Source organism: Gallus gallus, chromosome 1, assembly GCF_016699485.2.
Source record: "Gallus gallus isolate bGalGal1 chromosome 1, bGalGal1.mat.broiler.GRCg7b, whole genome shotgun sequence".
NCBI classification, from domain to species: domain Eukaryota; kingdom Metazoa; phylum Chordata; class Aves; order Galliformes; family Phasianidae; genus Gallus; species Gallus gallus.
The window spans coordinates 98078908-98103044 of record NC_052532.1 but is presented as its reverse complement, the minus strand read 5'-3'; the positions used below and the strand labels follow the sequence as shown (position 1 = coordinate 98103044).

General features: G+C 36.4%; 1 non-coding gene across 1 annotated transcript; it reads left to right on the top strand.

The window, feature by feature from the left end:
• LOC418465 lies at positions 1–23042 on the top strand. The gene is made up of 5 exons (XR_005843974.2): positions 1–70; positions 293–341; positions 3616–3732; positions 22280–22373; positions 22673–23042. It is a non-coding gene; the product is annotated as an uncharacterized LOC418465 (transcript).
• The last annotated feature ends 1095 nt before the right edge of the window (positions 23043–24137 follow it).

The window sequence follows — 24137 nt, the reverse complement described above, 5'->3', positions numbered from 1 at the left end:
GTCTTGACTGTTTACTAGCAAGTGTTCTTAGAGCTTTCCTTTTTTTTTCCCTTCCTTCTCTTCCTTTTAGGTAAAATATTGCTACATGTGTAAGTTTGGAGAGGAAAAAAAGAGTAAAATCAATAGCAATCATTAATGACCTCTTCCCTATGATTTCCAAAGCTGGAAATGTGTGTGTATAGCTGTTTTGAATTGCTGATTAATGAAATTAAGCCTCAATTAGCGAGACCAAAAAAGTGGTGGGTCTGGCTTTTTTCCTTTTCCTTTTCTTTTTCCCCTCCCACTTGTGAAGGGGAAATAGTTGCTTTAGAACAAGAAGTGAAGCGGAGGAAGCTCTTTAGGTAAGACTTCACATTTCTGTTAGCTTGCTGTTTTCCTCTTTTCTGATATGTTTTTATTTTTTAGCAGTGTTAAGAGAAGAAAAAATAAATAATTTTAACTTAGTTAGAATGATTAATGAGCTTTTTGTCCCTTGTAAGCTGTGATTTGTATACTTTCTGGTTTTCTTGCAAATGTTCTTATAACAACAATAAAGTCAAATGTGCTGTTAAAGTCTTTTTTAATTAGTCAGTATTTTTAGTATAATTTCTTGTCACTGCTTAGGAGATAACTAGTGGTGAAAGGGGGGTAAAATCTTTTTATTTTCTTCTACCAACCTGTTATGCCTGTTAGTCACTTTCTGTATTAGATGGGCTGCGCCAACAGTAGTGTGAATTCTTAAGATGTAAAGGTTGCCATGGACTTTGACAGTTAAGCTCTTCGGCAGTAGTGCAGCCTCTGAGAACAACTGTTCTTTAATTAAAAATGTGTTTTCTTAAGATAGTCCTCTCATCCTAAACCTACTGCATAGAAAACAAGGTTTTGAATTCAAAGAGGATTTGTGTTTTGTCTTCCGAATTAGTTTTATGCTTATGTGATGATCTGCTGTTGAATTTTATTGATGAATGGAACTTCTAGTTTTACAAATGTGGTATAAGTTTTTCTTTGTGTGTATTTCTTCACAATCATTGCAGATAACTTAACATACATACATACATTCCCCCTTCTCCATTGTAATCCTGTGTTGTTCTTACATATTTTACATCTTCCCACCCTGTGTGCCCTCTTCTACATTGTGTTTTATTTTTCTTTACTTGATGTTTGCTGTAGTTTAAGGAAAGTTTCTCTCAGATTTAAAATAAAAATTCAAAATTCTTGCTTTTTTTTTTTTTTGTATAATACTGATGTTGACTTCTATGATTCCTCTCAGTAAAGCAGTAGTCACTGTCTTCTATTCACCAGTTATGAATGTTTGTTGTGGTTTAACCTGGCAAGTAGCTAAATGCCATACAGCATTTTGCTAGCTTGCCCCCTCCCACTAGGATGGAGAATAGAATTGGCAGCTGGAGGAGGGAAAGGAAGAAGTAGAACTCATAATTTGAGATAAAAGCTATTTACTAAGACCAAAAGGGAAGAGAAAAATAACTAATTATATATATGTATACATACACCCAAATGTTACTACGCATTTAGAAAACAAGTGATGCACAAAACAATTGCTCACATCCACTCACCAACATCTAGTCAGTCCCTGAGTAGCAACAGCTATCATTCTGACCAATTATCCTCAGTTGTATAGTCCCCCCCCCCCCCCCACTATATGATATGGTAGGGAAATATCACTTTGGCCTGTTCAGGTCAGCTGTCCTTTTGCAGTGCCTTGTGCCCCCCTCATCCTGCTTGCTGGCTGGATAGCATGAGAACCTGAAAGTGGAAAAGTTCTTGGCTTTGCGCAGCACTGCTCAGAAACAACTAAAATATCAGTGTGTTACCAGCACTGTTTTCCTCATAAAACCAAAACACAGCATCATACCAGAAACTATGTAGAAAATCAGTTCTGTCCGAGCTGAAACTACAACAAGGTTGAAGCAAAAGCTCCTCAAATATTAGATGATTTCCTGAGGGGCTATGGCATTTTAAAGTTTTCATGTTTGTGTTATTTATGTTACAGCTACCGCAGGCTGTAGATAGAAATGCTACACTTTTGAGGAAGTCCAACTTTTTATAGACATGTATAGACATGATGAAATAAAAAAAAAATCTTAGAAATTTTAATTAATAGTAGAAAAGCAGATAAATAATTGAATACTGTCTGTTTGCTCACACTGAGAATCACAAATGTATCTGTTATTCTATTTCATGAATATTCTTTCCTCAAGTTATCTCTTTTCCAAGGTATTGCTTTTACAAAACTGCTTATTTGAATTTGAAGAGGTTTAAAAATTTTTTAAGGCAATTATTCATATTAAGTGCTCCAGACTTATTCAGGACTGCTGTTTACAGTTTTTTTTTTTTTGTCCCTCCTCTCCTCTCAGGATTAAAAAACAAAGCAAACCAACAATAAATGTGTTGTAGCTTCTCTTTCTCTCTTTCCTCTATATACCTGCATGGGAGTGGAAGGAGAGAATCTCCCATATATTTGTTAGGGAGGGCACTGTTTTGCTGAAGTAACAAATGTTCTAGTCAGATTAAAACAAGCTTATAATGAGAAACTCAAGGTGTTTGCAGCACTGAGGGTTTGTTTGTTTGTTTGTTTGTTTTTTTTGCACAGAATGGCTAGTTTCGTTAACCAGTTTTGAAGCATGTGTTAATAATTGGACTGCTGACTAAATGAAGACGTGGAAATCTTTGTCACTGAAGATGGGGGAGGTGGGGAATCTTAAAACAAACAACCAAAACAGGCAAAAAAACTCTTGTTTCTGTTGCCTGTTTTTCCCCCATACATGGAGGTAGATAGGAAGAGCAGAAACTCAAGGTTACTGTTCTTCTATGTGACAACCTGTCTATTTCTAAATAATTTCTGATTGTGTAAAATAGTATTTGCTTTTATTGAGTAAAGCAGTGATACTCTTCATCAAACACTAGAGATCAAATTTGAGGTCTGAGGCTTAGTAAATGTTATGTTGGAACCTTTTATTCTGGTTGGTTTCCATGCCCATGAGTTTGTCAAATACTTTCTTTTCTAAAAACAATATTAACATTGAAATAAACAATATTAAACAATGAAATTAACAATAATAGCAATATTAAAAGTATGCTTAATCAGCCAGTACGCAAGCATTCCCTTCTGCTATGATTTTTCCTGGTTCCTTAATGTTTTCTTAATTCCTACAACACGGTTTGCAAGAAGTTTGAAATATTGTAAATGAAAATAACAAGAATTTTTTTACAATGTCATCTTTATTAAAATAGCTCAAGGAGTTATTGCAAGACTTTCTATATACAGGGTGACTGTATACCACTTTGTGTGATACTGCCTGGGCTGTAGGCGAAGGATTACATTTTATTTTTTCTCAGTACAATTTTGACAAATCTGCAATGGACTAAAAATATCTAAAAAAGTAGACCGGAGTCACAGTGCTTAAAAATTAATTAATTAAAGTAACTTTTACATCTGGTCATGATGGGGGCTGCAAAAAATGGGACTCCTGGAAGATCTTGACAAATTAGAGGGCTTGGTGGAGTTTACCAAGAGCTAGTGCCAGATCTGTGGTGTTCTCTCCTCACTCTCAAAATCTTCTCAAGAGATTTCCTGAGGGTTATAATTGAAACATTCAATAATATTTCTTTTTACAGTATTTGGTAATGCAATGGCTGGAAGATCACTAACTATCAGATTAACCAGGTGGACACACTGGGTATCAGCAATTATTCTGCTGCTATGGAGTCATCAGATCAGTGGGCAAGGACAAGGTAAGTGAAGATCTTTTTACTATTGAGCTGTTTGCTGACCAAAATAAGCGGAAACAAGTGTGAGCCTTTTGAATGCATGTTTTTTCACTTGCTCGATAATGCATATGGTTTGGTTGGAGAAACAAGGGTGTGTGATGATATCCTAAACTTGCATGAACTTTTTGACAGAGAAGAATAGTATTGAAATCTGAAATATTTCAGTTGGTGAGCTGAGTGCTGTTTGAAAGATGTCACCTCCGGTCTTTATGGGATTATCTGAATGCTTGAGCTTGTTTTCTTGTGCTTTGTGGCTGTAATATCTTTTGAAATAAAATTCTCTTTATGTGTTGGCTCTCTAGGTGTGGAGAAATTGTTGCTGAATGGATTATAGACATGGGCATTTTGCATTACTTAGCTGTGATATTTGCAATGAACAAACTTTGCAAAAAGGCTTTTCTTGTATGCTATGAATATTTTCCATGTTGTGTTCCTGTCTTAGTGATTTGTTGCATAATAACAGCTGCAAAAAATACACAAGACAAAAAAACCCAGAACTTTCGTCTTAGGATTTTCATTTGCATCTTTTTGGTCTAAAGATTGTATCTAAGGTCTGGTACAGAGAGAGGTAATAATTGTTGTTATACTACAAGTGGTTAAGCACTATGGAAAATGTTTACATATTCTGTCAAATTAGGAGGGAAATATGTAGTAAGTTAGAGGCCCTGAATGTAAGATAAGTGAATAGCTGTTCCTTTTTATGGTATATCAGGTTAACTTTAGGAAATAAATGTTATATATGTATGCTATGCTTGTCTTGAGTTTAAATTACTCTGATGAGGGGGAAGAAATGGCGTACCTCTTCCACTTCCAGGTTATCTTATCTATTTTAGTACAAGAATGATGCTGGCCAGAATATGTAGATGATGGTGGGTCCTTTCCAGTGTGCGTGTAAGACAGAAGTACTGGTTTTTGGCTGCTACAATAACAGGTTTACATTTGCTTGGTACAGTTTTAGGCATACTGTGAACAGTATTCTGCAGGAAACATCTGCTGAAATTCATGTGTGGAACTTTATAGTAAAAGCTAACCTAAAAGCCCAACTTCTGTAGAATAAGTTATGAACATTTTGCAGCTAATCATTAGACATTCAGAAAAGCTTTTCTGTGATATCAGCTGTGCAGGGGGGAAAGAGTGATTTGATTTTCTGGAGATGTTCTTTTCCCTGCTTAAAAAAAAAAAAAAAGGTTTTCATTCTTATAATAGTCTTTGGCTTGAAAACCATTGTATTTGAAGTCATCTTGTGATATTACATTAAAATGTATAATACACTTTTCTTTTATGAAATATTGGTGAATGGTGAGATTATTTGTACTACTGTATATTGGAAAGAAACAGTGGAAAGGTAACTTGCAGGAGTTTTTTGTTTACTTGTACTGTGAAAGATGTCTTCCAGGGTTCTAAATATATTTAGAATTTGTGGACAAGAGGCATTGAAGACTGTTTTTTTTTTTTTTTTTTTTTTTTTTTTTTTTTTTTTGTTTAATTTGAACTGATATTTTTGGTTCTGGATTAGAAATGTATTGAAGTGTTTCGTCCTAATCAGATTAGAATTGGGACAATTTTTGACCTTGCAATCATTGCCTTGAAACAAAGAAATAGACAAGCAGATGCTGGTTAAGTTCTATTACACCTCTCAAGGAGCAAGTGTTGTCATGTAGTCCTATATTTGTTTTCTATGGTTATCAAAACATAGCTTAGAAAGAAAATTTGAACCTTAAATGTGACTGAAGTGTTATTACTCTCTTTTAATGTAAAATATTTTTCTAAAATTGGCAATAACGTCTTAATAGAGACTAAAGATCTGAACTTTGCATTGCTATTTTTCTATAATTTTAAATAGTTTTGTTAGGCTTCTGTGTGGCTTGAGCATATTAATAACACTACACTTAAGTTAGGCCCAATTCAGTAAAGCTTGCTATGTTCAGTGTTGGTAGGCTTGTTCTCTGCTGTGACAAAAGTTCAGCACATTGGTTTTTTGCAAGTACTGATGACTCCTTACTTAAACCTTCAAGTGAAATGTGAATTTTAATCCTCTAGAAACATGTAGCAAATTATAAAAGCAAGAAACAAACTTTCTAATAACAAGTACAGGGTGTTTAGAAGATGAGGAATTTGTAGGAGAAAAGTTACCAGTCATATCTTTAATTTTGCTGTGGGTTTCTGTTAGAACTTTCTCTTGTAGTAAAAAGCAAAACCTTGCAGGAAACTGAAGACTAAAGGAAAACTGAAATAATTTGAATGGAATTGTAATGCTTCAGTGTTCAGAGTCTACTAGGACAATAAAAAGAAGCAATAATTATTCTGTATCTGGGCATCAAACCAAAAAGGTTTTAAAGCCATATGGCTGCATTTAAAGAAAACAACTTCTGGGTGGCATAACTTCAGTATGAGTGTGTTGCTATGGAAGTTAGAAAGCCCACATTTGTTCTACTGCCATTTCCAATGTGAATAGTAACCTCAAATTAAAAAATAAAAATAATAATAAAAATCTTTGTTTTCCAACAGCTATTCCTGCTTCTTTTTATGTGTTACCTAAGCTATTGAATTTTTTTCTCTTCTCTTATTCTTCTCTTTCTCTTCTCTTCCTTTTGTGGCCTGTGAATCTGCAGAAGAATGCTCATATCTTGGTTTCTTTACGTGAAGCTTATCATTAGTTACCATCAATTTAACCAGCTTAGGTTTCACGTTTCCTTTTATTCAGAGCTCCTGCACATCAGTCAGATGTGTCACTTCCCACATTTTGCATCAATTCTATTTTTCTTAGTTAGCTAAATATTACAGCTTCACTCTTCTGTGTCCAGAAGCACCCTGCAACATATCTTATACTTGTAAGTAATTAAAAAATATTTTCTCTTTAACACCGAACCATGAGGCAGCTACACTTGTTTCTTTTGTTAGTAAATTGTGAGAATATCATAGAACAGTAATTGTCTGCTCATTGGGCGAGTAATTTAAGTCTTCAACTATGATTTCTCTAACAGTACTGATATTTGCATGCTGCCTACAGGCAGAAAACAAATAATAGAATGTAATAATTTTTAGACTTACAAAGTAAGTGAATGTTTCATACGTGGAGCTTCATGGCTGTATAGAATAAGAAGGTGCTGTCTTTGAAGCCCCAAACATGCTAAATAAAAAGATCTGCTGTCTGAAAAATGCAGCAGTAAGGCTGGTGATCTTGGATGTGTGATTCTAAACATCTTTCTGTATGCAGAAAAAGTCCTTTTGAATCTATTTTCTCAGAGTTGTCAGTGTACAGTGTTGACAGTTTCATTCCTTTAATGATCAAGGATAAAGACTGTATGATGTGCTAAAGCAGAGTGACTTCAGAGCCCAGACTGAATGTGCTAGAAAGTAATGGGTGTCACTGGTGAGTTGAGCTCTGATCCCCCTCCTGCAAACACATCTTTCACCTTCACAGCACTTCTATTTAGAGTAAATCACCTTGACTTTTGGATTTAAATCATGTTCTGGGGGATGTTTTTGTTTTCTATTTGTATTTGGTAACTATAACCAACAATAAAACAGGTTATGTTCAGTTAGCATTACTGCTAACTTGAAAAATAAAGGCTATATCAATATATACTCAGAAATGGTAAAATAATGTCTTTGCTGCATTTCAGAGTCATGAGGTTGATACTTGAAGCTGAAAATAGGCATTCAATTTATCTGCTTTCAATCTTTTTGTCTGTACTGCTGAGGAAAAACATATGTACACCATATGTTTTTTCCCCCATATGCTCCACATGTACTCCAAATACAATGAATGATGACTTTTGTTTCTCAGTTCTGGGGTTTTTGTGTCTTATATGTGGGAAGAAAAGCAGATGATGGGTACCATGGATTTTTTTTTTTCCACAGACCTAGCTGTATTATCTCATTTTGACTAAAGATAGGATGCTAAAATACTGTAACGATTCAACCTACTTAGAAGTTTAGAAGACTAAGCTTTGAAATTATTGTTGAACTAATTATTGTTTAACTATACAACATAACCCATGGAAATGGTACCTATTTCTAACCTCTGCATATCACTGTGGGCTAAGGCAGCTGTATGCAAGTAGCTACCTCTTGTTTACTATGTGCTTGTCTGACAAGGTAATGAAATAAATCAGTATTTTATATAGCTGGTGTGTGTATGCATTTACACATATGACATTCATAAATGACAAATGGTTTTTGATTTTGGGTTTCCAAAGCTCTGTGTAAAAATTGAGACTTTCAAAATTGGTTCCCAATTCACACTTCAGCTGATACTGATGTCATGTACTGGCAGTGCAGTGTCATGGCTCACCTCCAGCATGGCCAAATCTGCCAAGTGCATGTGCATAACTGAGCTCCTGTCTCCTGATATAAAGATAGGCAGCTCTGTGGTGATACTGAGGAGGGCCTGGGTGGTATTGCTGCCCAGAACTGCCTTCTGTACAGAGAGGGAGCTTCACTAGCTAGCAGGTCACCTAGCCCCTCCAAAGCCTGTGGGATAACCTACCGGTACATGAGATCTGTGCCTGCTGAGAGGAAAAATGCGAGGCTTCCAGGTGTGAGATGACTAGCAAGTGACCTGTAGACTTTCAGGAGCAATTGTACTTGGAATGTTCAGGACTTGGTAGGACAAGGCCCTTGGCAATCTGATCTAACTCTGAAGTTGTTCCTGTTTTAAGCAGGAAGTTGGATCTTATGACTTCAGAGGTTCTATTCAACCTGATCCTTTTTTGTGCACCAAGAGCCACCATCCTGGGAAGCATAGTGGGACACAATGGCCTGCTGTGGTTGGGCAAGGTATAGCTCTGTTGTGATTCCTCTTGAATCTTTAGTTAGGTTTCTTTCTCCTCATTAGAAGCAGCAAAAGCAGAAAGGCAAAAGTAGCAAAAAACACCTTCATGTACCGTGAGGAGGCTAAATAACCTATAGGTAATAGGCTATAAGGGAAGGGAGGGAAGGCTAAATAGGCTTGCAGAGCTCCTGGATTAGGTTAATTTGAATAGCTGTTCCTTGTTCTTGAGCACCTCAGTACAGTGGCACTCCAAAAAACAATCAAACAAACAAAAAAACCCGCCAAAGCCAAAAAGCTTGTCCTTTTAACTGACTATGTAAATGCAGAAAATTGCAGTTTATTTTTTAAAAAACCATACATGCATGCACTGGTATACATATATTATGTATTTTAGGAATGTGTAGTATTTTGGAGAACACATGCACGAGGATAGGTTTAATGTGATTAATTTGGTATTAACTGGACTATCCTATGAAAAAATCACAGGTAAACTCAGTGTCTGCAAAAGCAGTATCAAAGTACAAGTCCTATCACTGTATTCTGTTTCTCATGCAGGAAACCTTTTTTTTTTTTTTTTTTTTTTTTCTGGAGAGCAAACATTTGAGATGGGGGGGGAGGGAGAGGTAATGGGGAGATGTTATATTCAGGAACTCCTGTATCAATTTCTGAATCACTCTGTAGTTGTAGTGCATATCACCAACTCCACTTATATGTACTTAAAAATTTTCACTTGTGTCAAATCTCCTACAACTCATATTCCCTTCAGATATGTAGGCACTAATGAAATATCTATCTACTTTTAATGACTCTCCAGAGATTTTAGGAATGTGGTGTACAATGCATAAAGTTGTTTTAAGGTAATCAGTTCGTATCCTTTAAATGAAACTGAAGCTCATTCCAGTAAAATAAAACTGATCTGTATTGCTCTCCTGTGACATGTCCTTCTGCAAAGAGCTGGAGAGCATTCACTTGAGATTCTGTGCCTAGTCTGAAAAACCTGCACTTGGATTCAAATTTAGGTTAAACCCAGTTGGCATGTTCATTGATTTCTGCTCTGTGACCTACTATAATTTCAGATCTTCTAGTAAGAAAAACTGGACATAGCATGCCTGAAGACTTTTAGTTGTCCTATGTTGCACTGCAGTTGATCCTGTGCTCTTACATCTTCCTCACAGTGTGTCTCCAGCAGATCTTCAGTTAACTTGTGTTGAAGTAACAAAGACATCTGTGGGCTAGCCCTGTTTTCTGAATCCTGGAAAGGTGTTTAGAGACATTTGAGTGGTTTCTATAGAAATAACTAGCCCAAAGCCTCTGTCCTCAAGACCAAGATGTACCTTGCTTGAAAGACTAGGAGGCATGAGTATGGATGATAGATCAAGAAATTCTGTTCTCACTTTTGCTTATACAAATCTGGTAAATTACACTTTATAGGTGGAAGGGAAAGGAGGTTTGCGTGTGTAAATATTTCTTTGTCTGTATAATTTCCTAGAACTGCCAGGAAGAACCTTATTATTGGTTCAGCAGTCTCTGCTGGAGAGTTGAAACAGGCTTCATGAAAGAACTGAAGCTTCAGCCTTAATGCGAAGTGACTAACGCAGGCCTCATAATAAAGTTCTTAAAATAAATTTTGAAAATACACTATCAGCATGTTCCTTTGCCCTATGAAAGTACTGTTTTTTTCTTTAAAGCAATTGAACGTGATTTAGTCCTTAACCTTTATCTCTTAGACATTATGCTGCTTTGCTAATGGATAGCAACACTATTTTGAAAGGAGGATTTGTTTTGTTTGTTTTTAATGGAATGGTTAACCTTAGTCACTTTAAAATTGGCAAGCAGTCTCTCTCTTTTTTGTCTTGTAAAAAAAAAGCTAACTAATAATTTACATTTTTGAAAAGAGGTCTGCTGACTTCGTTTATCTAGGCAACACCTTTAGCAACATCTTCTCACAGATGGAGGGAACAGTTGTTTCTTTAAGGTATCCTTGTATGTGCTCTTGCTGCAGGTACAGTCTAATGGTCACCTGTTCACATGTTGGTTTGTAAGATGGAAGTAGAACTTACAATAAGATCTTTTTACTTTCTGTGTTATTAAAAGAGCAGCTGTGCCCTGTGCTTGCAATCTTTTAAATCTCATATCCAGTAGTTAGTCCAAGATTAGTAGAGAGGTGCTACGAAACTTACCTGAGAAGTGGAAAGTGTGATTTTTTTCATTGATTCTTTCATTAATATATTCAACCACTCCTTTAAAGTTCAAGATTAAAAAAAAAAAAATCCATTTTTTTCTTTAGAAGTGTTAAATTTGCATATTAGAAAACAGGATATGATTGAAAACTCCATTTACTTGATACATAATAAAATAAAAGTTATACTTAAAGTATAACTTTCATTTAAAAAATATGGTGTTATTGATGTTTTAAACAGGATGTGAGGATTCAAAAAATGTTCTTGGCAGTCACTGTGGTAGTAAGCTTCATAAAAAATAATGAAAATTGGCAGTCAGGAGAATGATACAATGCATGCCACATAAAGCACTTAATCCTGGAACCTGTACAAGTACTGAGTGTCGTAATGTATATTTATTGAAATACAGCTTGGAGTCTTATTTATGTTGCATTTTAATTTAAGCATTTCAGGATTGAGTTGTCTTTTTTGTATGTAATTTATTTTTAAAAAGTTACCATGCTTGTAAGCTATTGGATCTTGGTGAGTTGAAATGAATGTGTGAAAGGATATTCTGGCATTGAAGCTCATAGTTCAAACAAGCTTGTTTAATATGTTGGGTAGTTGAACTACTACTAGATTTGTTTTTAAGCGAGGTTTCTTTCAGTTTTCAGCTGCTGTTTAGGATTTACTTCCAACATTTAAATAAATAAAAACATAAGAGTAAAGTCAATTTTAGTCTTCAAAAACAGAACTCTCTGCAAACAAGTCCTGTGAAAGCTTTAATAAATAAGAACAGTGAGCCTATCCTGGGTTCTACCACTACTAGTTTGCTACAAGTTCAGTGTTTGCCCATCTCCACAGTGTTAGCTCCTCTACTGACTGAATAATGATTAGAATACACATGGTCACTTTTTCTGTTGAAACACATCTGCCCAAAATATGTTAACAAATTGTATTGAAAGGGAGGGGGGGGGGGGGTGGGGGGGGAGATGAAGGAGAAGAATTGGGAATGGCATCATGGGGATAAAGAGAGACATAACTTTAAAAGGTCATCAGTAACCCATCTAGATCCCCTTTGAATAAGGAGGAACTGAAGACTATTTAACTGCTCATAAATCCATTAACTCAAGTTTGCACTGGCTCCCATGTAGTCTGTTCCAGTGCTCATTCTGGAGATGAATTATTTCTTGAATCATTATCTCAACACAGTCAAGGAATCTGTCCAGTGGTGGTCATTTAATCAGGATTATTTGATGAAAATTACATTATTTGCTTACAGTTTATTAAAATGAGGAGCCTCTCATTAGCACTCTGTTCAGGTAAAGTGATATTCAAAGAGCTGTCTCAAGTGTATTAGATAATTGTGCAATGATGTGTGATTTCAGTGCAGCCTTTCATTCACAGTTTAAAAATTGCCAATAAATGCACAATTAATTACATGAAAATTTAACTTTGACAGCAGATTTCTGGCTCAGATACATTTGTCATAGCTTTTTCATCTCATTTAACAGTGTTCAGTGCTTCATACTTAATAGTTACAGCATTAAACATACATGTATGAAAATACCTGGTACAAAGTAGAAAACGCAGATTTATTGTCTGTTTTAATATGCTACTGTGAAAGTGAAAATGTTCTCTCAGCCTGTGTTAAACATAGTGAATAAATGGTCTCTACTTGTTTTTGTTTTGTTTTGGCCAAGATTAAGCAAATAGTATCACATGTGTGTCTGAACTGCATAAGTTTAAAAAAGTTTACTGAGTGGAATGTAAATTTTCTAAGAAATACTGAATTGTATAGTTAAAGTCTAAAGCTGGCTATCCTCTTTATGTTCTGTCTGCAATTTGTGTTCCTTTCAAAACATCTGGCATCAATCATTGCTAGTAATAAATCCCAAGCACTTTCTTTATAATAAAGTAGCTGTCTAGGGAAATTTTATTATGTTCATTTTAACACTGCAGTTACACGTGTATATGCATATGTCAAGCACTTGCCAGTTATTGCCTAATGGTTTGGTTTGCTACATTTTAGATGTTTGAAATTAAGAAATACCTCGTTTACATGTAATGCCTATTCCTGAAGTGCCTGTGGAATTTGTCTTCAGTAAAAAGATCAATAAATCTGGCAGGAAACTTTTTACCGTTCATTAATTTAAAGTACCATAAAGTTCCGTGGAGAATTTGGTGAGATGTGTGAGGCTTCAAGTTTCACAATGCTGATAGTTAGCCCTTTCTACCTGAAATTAAAGGTTCAAGGGTGTTGTGTGAACGACATTTAGCATCTAGATTATCTTGAAAAGATGAGGAGGGCATTTTCAGTGCTATATGAAGATCTTTGTTAATTTAAGATGTATGTGGCAGGCAACATCAGTCTGTATTGACTGTTTCAGTGGGCTGTCCATCAGCCCAGTGCAGAGTACAGTGTTGCAGTTCTACGCTCTACACCACCATCAGCTTATAAATCTTACCAGTCTTGAATCCTTGAATCCTGTCTGATAGATGCTTTGGTCCTTTATGAGAACAGTCACTGAGAAGGCTCATGACTTTCTAATTAGAGATTACAGAAGTTTGAAGTACTCTGTTCATTTTTTGGAGGTGGAGGGGTGGGGATTTGACTGCACATTCCTCAGTATTGTCTAGAACTGATAGGAACTATTAATTCTTGGGCTTAAACACAAAGGCAGCACACAAATGTTTCTTCAGGATTGTCCAAATTTAAGAGTCTGTAACTTGTGTCAGTTTGTGACTTTATATCTGTGAAAAAAGAAGAATGAAAACAAGAATTGTAGGGACCTTTGGAGATCTAGTCCAACTCCCTGCTGAAGTAGATTCCCTACAATAGGCATGTTTTTTTTTCCTCAGTGAACCAGGATACTGTAATATAAATATATTAATACTGTGACAATACTGCAGGTAGTAGTTTAGAAGAGATGATTCCTGGAAAGGTGATTCCTGTTACACTGGGAAGTAAAGCATTCTAATTAAGTTCTATGGGAAAGTCCAGAAAGCATTTCTGTTAGAAAGCCTTACAAGCTTTCTAAAGGCAGAAGTCTCTTCACACTGTAAAAGCATGAGAACAAATGGTTCTAATTCTTCTTGTTGCTTGTTTTCACAGTAATAACTGTCATAGGTTAAAATGGATCTGTCCATTAGAGCAGTTGTATTAGGTTAGCTTAGCTTATTGAGAGGTAATAATCACTTTGATCCAAGAATGAGGATGAAAAATTAAAGGAAGTGCAAGTACTATGTAAGTAAACAAAGACTGTTCAGTTTGTACAGATGTATGCTAAGGATGGTTATTTCTTAAAAAAAGCAACCTAACCATTTTCAATTTAATGCCTAGAAAAATTCCTGTGTAAGTACATAAACTTCACAGCCATAAATTCTGATTTGTTTCTATACTTTTGTATGTTCTATATGAACTATATAAATTATCACTTTCAATTAATCCCTTTTAATTAATGTACTTTAATCTCCAGTTAGTTCTCACACCTAGAGTGGAAAATTGCTAGGAAATTATCTGATAGCATCTTTATAATTTCCAGAGCTGATGATGCTTTAATCAATGTGTAGTATCTTCCTCCAATAGTAAGAAGGCCTTGCAAAGGCATTCAAGGAGAGAGGTATGCAGTGTGGTTTTATAACCCTTCTGTCAATAGGATGCAACTTCAGCCTCCCTTGCTGGCTTTGGTTATTTTTCTTTCTTTTTTTCTTTTTTTTCCCCACCTCTGGTCTCAACACTACCTGTTGTAGCAGCTTGCCCACACTGTATAAAGCTCAGCATTTGTGTCTGATGGGCTTTCAAGCCAGCTCAAAAGGAGCAGTGGCTCCTTACTTAAGGTGTGCAGGGCTGTATCCTTAAATAGAAACATCTTGCTTGTTGTCCTGTTGTGGTACCTGAGATTGGGATGCCATCACTGTTCCAAGCAGCTGCCATCTCTAACTGTTACACGTGGCTGTATGGAGTCCTTGCTCCTTTGTTTATGAGAAATAAAGAGATGCAAAGACGTGAAATTATTTTCTATCTTTTGCTACTGCAGTTTATTTCTGGCAGCAGTTCAAAGGTGCTTGTCTTTGAGGTGACCAAAACCACATGGCAGTAGCTCAGCCCCTACTGCAACTACCAGTGCATCCACCACCCTGCTGGGATGCCCTACATGCGTGTGGATTTTCCCTTATCACGTGCCCAGCACCTCCATGGAGTTACCTTCCTCACTATCTTCTTTTGTGCTCACAAACATGCCTCTTGAAATTAATGTTTAATTCATAACATAAAGGTTGTGATTAGAGAAAAGTAGCTGCCTCAGATTTGGGGTTGGAGGATCTGCTACATCAATTTATACACTTAAGCTAGGCAGAGACTCAGCATCAAGTGCCTTGGCAGCAGACCAGCCAAGCATTACTGTCACATTTGATTCTTTATTAGAGACTGCAAATGGATATTGGAGTTCAGAGAAAATAAGATCTAGCATAAATATCAGCTTAATATGTATATGTTGAATGGGTTTACACCAAGGTTTGGCTAGTTTACTTTCAATTAGATATAATATGGGTAAAGATTTATGTGATAATCCATACCAAAGGGCCCGTTACTAATGAAGACATTGGTAATTCTTTGAGTAATTAAATTTCATCTGAGCTAATTTCTGAGGTTTTCTAATTCAGAGGTCTTTAGCTGTAAATATTGAAAATACATTTATTTAACTCATCTTTTACTTAGCTTGTTGCATTAGTTGATAAAAATGCAGTTGACTCTAAAGCCTTTCTCTATGGTGCTCTTCTCTTCCTGTTTTCTACTTAAAATACAGTAGAAAATAGTCTTTTATACACATAAGGGCACAACAAAGCTAGTCAGAATCCAGAAGATATCTTTTCAAAAACAAAACCTGTTTTTTGAGGAAAACTGAATCCACTTATCCTTCATCATGTTTATTTTTTTTTCTCAATCATTCTCTGTGTATTGTTCCCTGATATGAAGACTTCTCCAAAAGTAATGCCTCCTATTTTGTAATGCTGGCCCACAATTTGAGGTGGATGCTGGTGGCATAGCACTAGAGGCTGAACCTTCCCACCAATATTCTGTTACATTTTGTTGCTGTGTGACAGATGGCAGCAGAGGAGCAGTCTGACATGGAAGCCCATCTGAAGCAAAGGTGTGTCTTTGAATTCCTCTATGAAGAAAAGAATTGCACCCAGCGACATTCCAGTGGTGCAGATTTTTGCAGGAGCATCACGGAGGCTCTTGTTCATTGCTGGAGAAAGTGTGTAACTCATGGTGGTGATTATGCTGAAAAAACAGTGCTTTGTGTCTGAGAAATCTATCAGTGTTATTGTGTTCTTTGTATCTGTTGTAGTTTCCATGGAAATAAGTAAGAGGCATTACTTTTGGAGTGACTTATATATTGTAGGTAAAACTTAGTTTAGTAGCTATATTTGATCATATATAATGATGATGGCTGATAGCAGAACATCACAGTAAAGGAAACTGAAATTATTTATAATCAGTTTGGTGGGATGGAGCTTTATGGAATAAATCATGAATAGCTAAAAATCATGAATATAAATCATGAATATAAATCATGAATAGTATATCAATGTTTTTCATTTGTTTATATTGTTTCATTTATTCATGGAATAAAAATATAAGTATTGAAGTTTCCTTAGTTAATAAATACCAAAAAGTTCTACCCAGCTCACAACATTCAAAGCACATTCTGTGTTTTAATAATAGTATTCTGGATAGTGTCATGCTTCTTGCTCTTTTTTAAGTTATTTTTTTCCTGTAAAGGAAAATATTATATATTATATATATATAACATAGGAAATATTACTATGTCTATCTAGTACTAGATCTTCAAAAACTAGAAGTTCTCTAGATCCAGTTCTTGACTATTATTTTTTTTAATCAATACAATTAGTAACTTATTGTATCAGTCAACAGTGCAATCTTTATTAGTAGCAACTATATCTGTATACGACACCCCAGGGATCTCTGGGCAGTTATCTTCATGAGCGTCCCAAGGACTACGTTCTTCTGTGGCAGTGCTGCTCATAACACAGGGACCTCCATCCCTGCTCTACCCAACTGTAATGCCAAATCAAAAGATAGTGCATTGTATTATGCATAATATTTTTGTCTTGCTTTAGAGCTGTAGAAAATAAGTTTGTGAGAAGTTGCTTTGATGGAAAGGTAGGATTGAATTTGTATTGGAAAAATTGCTGAAAAAATGCATTTCACAAGTTAAAAAATAAATGCTATTCAACATGTTTACTATGCTCCTTTTCATAAATAATTCAGAAATGGAAACTTCAATTTTCTGACTTCTCTGTAACACATCTACCAATTTATTCACCTTTTAGCCCCTTTAAAAATCCAATCAGCTTAAGAGCTTTTTAATGCACTTCTAATATGTGCATTACCTGGAATTTTAGATTAAAGTAGAGAAGAGGTCCTTGTGACCATTATAAGTGATGTTCAAGGGTTACTTTAAGAGTGACAAAATTAGTTCCACCTAGCATGTCTTTTGATTGAAATACATACCAATTTGAAAACACATACTACAAAAATCACCTTCAATTCTAGAAAGGTTATATACTGTATTCTCTGACCTGCTTTGGAGGCAGCTAAAGCAAACCTAATCATTTTTACCACCAGCAATCATAAAGACCACAGCTCAGTATCTCTGATCAGAAGGCTGGTTCATAATAGTTATGCACTGAACTTGGCTGTATGATCCCTACTCTATTGTTGATTTACATGTGGCAGGTGCTCAGATGCTGAGTTGGTGGGCCGGTATTTAAAACTCTTAAAAGAAAGAGATACGTAAATCCAACTGTGCAGATTAATTAATTGTAAAATGGCTCCTGCTACTTTAAGTTGCTACTCCTGCTTTAAGCAAATACTGCTTTGCTACAGACAAGTAGTGGTGTTTCGTGAAACCAAGGGACATTTCTCTATTTTTCTACTTCACTAGTGAGTGTCCTGCTCTGCTCTTCTCTACTGGGTGGATCACGATGACGCTAGTATGAGAATGCTTGTTCACTGAAAACATGCCTCCCATGGTCGTTGCTTTAACTGAAATACAAACAGCAAAATTATGCTTGGAGTGGGAATGTTGGAATTATATTGTCTTATACATTTGATATCACTAATAGGTTTGTGCTTTTCAGATGAGTAATTGAAATACGTAGGTGCTTGCAATGTACAGGAATAGGGTGATACTCCTTTCAATATTTGACATGTTTCATACATGTGGGATCAAATGATGAGTTTCTGTAGAAATATCTGAATAAAGCAGAACTGTCATGTTATCAGTGTTGGCAAAATCTCCAGCAATTCCCATTTTCAAATCACACTGGACTCCTATTTCAGTTTAGATTGTTGGAACTTCAAAGAGAAGAGAAGATTTCATTGAAAATAAAACCTTCTGCTTGAGTTAATTTCCATAAAATAACTTCAAAGATTTTTATTAGCAGAGAGCTAATAAGAGCTAAATGAATTTAAACAAGATCGTCAGACAACACTGAAAATAAAAGAATATATTAGCATAAACAAATACATATGAACTGATTTAATTTCTTTTCCAGAGCTTCTTTTAATGTTATTCTATTAAACTCTTGGTTTGCAACTTCTAGTTTTTATTAAAATAGCTTTGAAAGGTCAGAGCGTGTACTTCATTTACACATCCTAGTGGAAACTTGGTGGAAAATTAATTTTAACCTGTTGAATAAATATTTAATGTTTTTATTTCTCTGAGCTAAAAAGTACATTTCAAAAGTTTTCTTGCTTGAAGATTACTTCAGATCAAATCTTCCTCTCCTTCCACAGTGCAGTGCTGCCTTGAGACTTGGCAATGTTTCTGTGAAATTAAATAAACACAATTATTGTAATATGCAAGTCAGAATTTGCTGTACTGTTTATATACCTGGAGGATTTGGGCTTCTTAGTAAGAAAAAAAGAATCTACAAAATGATAAGATAATAGAAAATATATTATTGAGATAAATTCCTTACTGACTGTGGTACAAATTTGAGTTGCACTGTCCCTTCTCGTGGGATGACTGTGAGTATTAAGGCCTCTTCATCACCTCCCTCAGCTCTCGTACTTTAAGACATTAAGACATTTAAGTCACGTTGAAACTGGTCTGATTTAACCTGAATGCTTGAGACAAAAGCTGTGAAAATGTGAGAGCTGTCCATGAGCCATTTATCCATTCATTTCATACAGAGAGAGCAGACAATTGAGTATTTCCCCTCATCGGTCATCCAAATCAAGTTGTAGGCAAGTGAGAGCCTCTCTTTCCTTCAAATGTTTAGTTTGCTAACTCCACCCTTCACAGCTCAGAAGATGTGAAACAGTTAAAGATTCAACTGCAATTAACCTTTGAGAGCTATATAATTCCTGTTTATGTCTTCTGGAGAGAGAAAGAGGAAAAAAAAAAGGCTTTATGCATACCATTAATTGGATTTCGTTGCCTCTACTCAAAATTATAAAACCATATCTTAATGTACAGTTTCATTTTGTGTGCATTTTACAACTAACCTGCAATCTCCTGTAATAGTTATTTAAATGAAATGGGAGTCTTAGGAGCACAGAACACAATATACTGTAGCTCGATAGTGGGAGAAAAATCACATTAGCAAAGGCACTCAATTCTTTGCTTTTCTTGGTTCTGCTTTTTGAGATTTGTGCATTTGGCTTTCATCACTATATTAGCAAAGATTAGGCGTAACAGAGGTAAGGCTTTGGAAACAAAATAATTCCTTTGATATACTGCATTTATACAAAATATTGTAGTTGCTTATATTGCATCTATTATAATACTGGAAATGGTCACTAATCTTTAATGTATTTGTCTCCTAAGATCCCAGTAAGATGGGGAATTACACTGTAACCCATTTTAAGAGAGGTGAGAAGCCAAAGTCCTATTGACACATCTTATAAGGCATGCTCAACTTGAGCCCAAGGCCGGTTACTCAAAGCTTTTATGATCACACTGTAGGTGTCATGTCTTTGAGGATGCTTTCTTGAGGCTCATATGCAAAAGACACTCAGCACAGGGTGACAAATGTAACGTGTTGCCTCTTAGAGCACTAAGAAATAAAAGTAACCTGAAACCACCTTCTCTCTTCTACCTCCTATTCCCTATTCCTCCCCCCCCCGCCAACCATTGCAGTGGAGTAGAGACTGCAGTTAGTCTGTACCACTTAGTCCTTGCCACCACTCCTTCATGGTCACTCTCAGCCCCTGATCCATGTGGGCTCCCTCCTGTGGAGCTGCTGCTGTGCACTTAGAGCTCCTTCTGCACTGACCTCAGTGCCTGCGGGGCTATTCCTCCCACATCTTGCACCCCTCTCCCAGCTGCAGTTGCATGGCAGTCTCCCTTCCGCTCCCCCACTCTCCCAGAGCACACTCAACGTCACACTCAGTGTCACACACAGCTCAGAGCCAGCGGCGGTGGGCCCCTCTTGGAGCTGCTGGAACTGCTCTGCTCAGACATGGGGTAGGGCTGGACTCTGCTCACAGAGGCCCCTCTGTACCCTCTCTACTGCCAAAACCTTGCTACGTAAGCCCAATACATGTAGAGAAATTTTCTTCCATATATCTCTTTGTAGATAATTTGTGTAGGGTTCATTGTCATCAAATTGGTACTAGCTTAAATGGGACGAGGGAAAGTTGCATTATTGAGTGAATGTTTAGGAATATACTGAGAATAACTTAAATTGCCTTTCTTTTTCCTATATAAGCAGCTGAATTGCTTGCTTGCAAAATTTTCATTTGTACTCAACTTTATCGGTTTATTTCCTGTCTTCAGGTCTCTCTGTAAGATCATTTACTTACAGTGTGTACGGAAGGTAAGATCTAAAGGTCTCTGTCACATATGTACTCTGAAGACAGAAAGCATATGAGGGCACTTTATTTAAAACAAACAAACAAGAAAAGTATTGTGTGAAATAGGAAGGTTCTTGACTGAAGCCAGTCAAGTCAGATGTTGACCTTTGGATTTGCTATACTGCCAATTATCTGTTTCTTCCCAACCCCCCCTTCTGCTTGCCTGCTATCAGCAGCACAAACATGTTGTCCTAAGTATTGTTTGCAATGTTGCTTCCGTACTACGCTGGCAGAAATGCACACGGTTTTTGCACCTACAGTTCATATGAAAATATTTTATTGATATTCATGTATTTTGTGCTAGTGAAAAATTCAGACTTTTGCAGAAGGAATGAATACACCTTTCTACAGTAACACTTATGAAGTAATAGATTTTTATGAACTATTACCTTAATGCTGCTTCACTAAGGAACATGCAAGCAATTTGACGTAGCTGTGTTCCTTCTATTTTTCTATAGAAAAAAAAAAAAGAAAAAGTTTATTTAAAAGAAAAAAACGTGGAGAAACTTCATTTGTACTAACACAAATGCTGTTTTTATTTCTTTGAAATGAACTTCAAATGGGAGAAACTACCAAATTCTGTAAACTGCTTTCTGTATCTGTATTATTCCAAACTATTTGCACACAATTGCTACTTTTTTGGGGGTACAATTTTCAGTGAGTTTACAAAGCATCTACAGTGAATCATTCCCTTTTGAGTTTCAGATGGCATCCAAGCTTGGTAACAGAAGGTACAAGGGATTAATATTTCGCTGCAAAACAACAGTTTGAGCAGGTGGTACTTGATGCTATTACACATATAGGTCACTTGGGAGTGTGCATAATCACTGAACTGAATATTAATTAGGACAGCTTTCCCAGCCAATTTTTTAAAAAGAATATTTTTTAAGAAAGGGAAAAAAACTAATAAAAAAACAGCTCCAACAACCTACTGAAGCCTATCGTTTTAAAAGCTAAGTTTTTATTGGAAAAGATTGCTACCTGAGTTTGGAATCAATATTTTCTTCGATGGACTAATTTTGTGATAAATAAGGGCTGTTGTAAACTTCAAGTATGATATGAAGTATAAGTTGATTCATTTTTTTTTCTACACTTCTTTTAAGTATCTGTCTTGATTTCAGGCTGTCATGTTGGAATGTCTGACTAAAAAACACACTTGATGTTTTCAACTTGTAGGTGTGTTAAGGAAAAACAATACTTTATGAACCTTTTGGCTTGAAATCTTGAAAAGAAATAGGGGATTGTTTTATTTGAATTGAAGTCTAAAGTACTGAGCAAAGCAGAAGAGGGAAGCAGGCAACTTCACTGCATGATCTGCAGAATGCCACTTTCTTTGACTCAGTTTTCTGAACAGTCATGCTTTTAATAACTTCCCAGTTTTTCACGACTTTGTTTTAAAAGGTAAACTTGCAAGATGCTTAGCTACTATGATTACCAAACCTTGTATTAATCTTTGTTAACCATGTGTATCTCTGCTGCACGTTAAGTGCCCTGAGATGCAGAAACCCATCAGATCCATCAGTAGAATTTCCCAAGGGTGACACTATCTGTTGCCTCTGCAGTGGCCAAGGGCAGGCAGCTGGCACCAGCACACTGTATCAAGACATCTCTGTTGCACCAGTTAAAACTGTCTTTAGGAGCTTAGGTTTTTTACTTTTTTTTTTTTTTTTTTTTTCCCCCAAGGACCTTTGCTGGAGCCACTGCCTGTCACAGTGATGAGCAGCAAGATTTTCCCTCTGTCCCAGGTAGTACTGGGATCTCACAGCCATCTGGTGAAGTGAGTGCTCAGAGACTCCGCTACTTAAGAAAACAAGGCACTTTACTCAGAAAGTGGGCTTAGAAATTTAAGTGAGGATTGTCCTGGGGAGGACAAGAGCCCATGGCTTGGATGGGACCTCTTAGTGAGGCTACTGCCCCGGCCATGCTTCTCTTTACCTCCTGGTATAGAGAAAAATCTCCTTTTGGGTGAGGCAGTTTTATCTTCCCTCCCCTTGCCTTTTGAGCTCAGAGCTCTAGTCCTTTTCCCCATCTTTGTCCCCGCATCAGCTTTTAGTGTTTCACTTTTTATTCTTTCAGGCAATGTGCCTTGAGCATGTGTTTTCAGGCTGATTCCTTTGCTTGTGCTGTGCACCACATGAATGTTCAGATTAGCTGCCTTGCAGAATTTGACATGTCAGTAAGAAGCAGGGTACCTGAGGAGAAGCTTCGTCTCTTTTCTCTCTAAAAGCATTTTCTTTCTGAGGTCTATTAGCATCATAATGCTGTTCTGACTCATTTCCATTGCATCGGGTATAAAGCATATTGCTTTGTTTACTACCGTGCAAGGGATTATGCATCTTTCCTATGTAATAGTAGTAGTCCATTCTAAGACTTGGAGTTTCCTATTTGACATCTGTCAATGAAATTCATATTTGTATTCATATGTGTTTTGGTAATAAAGTCTCGTGAATATGAGAATGCTTTGATTTGAAATATCTTAAAGCCATTTGGTGTCTTAAAACAATGGGGGGAAGGGGAATTTCCCTAGTTGTTCAGTTCAAGGAGGAAGTTAAAAGTTTTATTAAATATTTAAGTTAAAAATTAATATTTGACTCAGTAGTGTGCTGGAAGATGTGTTTTTTTATTTATTGTTTTTAGCTGTAAATGTTTTGCAGCGTATGAGATAATCCAAGCTGAACACAGACTATGTGAAATACAGATCTTGAGGAAGGAAAGGAAAAGCTGGGGAAAAATTGAGTTTGAAACTGATTTTGAACTGGACCCTACCCTAATGTAGAGGATGTGAGACAAAGTACTCTGTCAAACATACCTGTGATAAGAAGGTAGCACAGTGATACAGCAACTGGGCAAAAGGTGAAATATGTCTTGATATTTCAGCATAGGTCTGGTTAGATAAGAACACTTTGGGAACTGAGTGAATGGAGTATTGTTCTTTCAAAGAAGCATCAGTGTTAGCTGGTGCTTAGGAAAAAACATAGGTATTGCTGGAGATGAAAAAGATGGACATAAAGTGGCCAGATTAAGGAGAACGGGGGAGTAAACTAAAAACTTGAGTAGAAGATCTAGGTATGTCAGAAGAGTGGGACATAAATAGGTTAAATAGTCTAAAAGTTGATTGTGCAATTTTAAGAAGAAACAGTGTATGGGAACTGTTGAATCACGGCCTGAACCTCTGATTGACCACCTGAGGCGAGTGCTGAGTCAGCTGCAGGGGCACAGGTGAATGCAATTTCATCTGAGTGACCAGAAGACCCCATTTAAGGGCTGACTTCCAAGGAAGAAGGATCTCTATCTGGTGATTACTCCTCTTGGAGCCCTTCTGCGAGCCGAGGACATGGGTAAGCTCTTTATTTCATTACTTCTTTGTAATGTGGTAATCTCTCTGGTCTAACACCTGTATACCTGTTTGCCATACAAACACAGAACTGGAAAAAAAAAAGAAATTTGGTGAGGGTAAAGCATACAACTAATAAATTTGACAAAGTTCAGTGGGAGGAGATTTGAACAATTCGAGAAGTCACTTGCCAAAGGAGCACCTCTT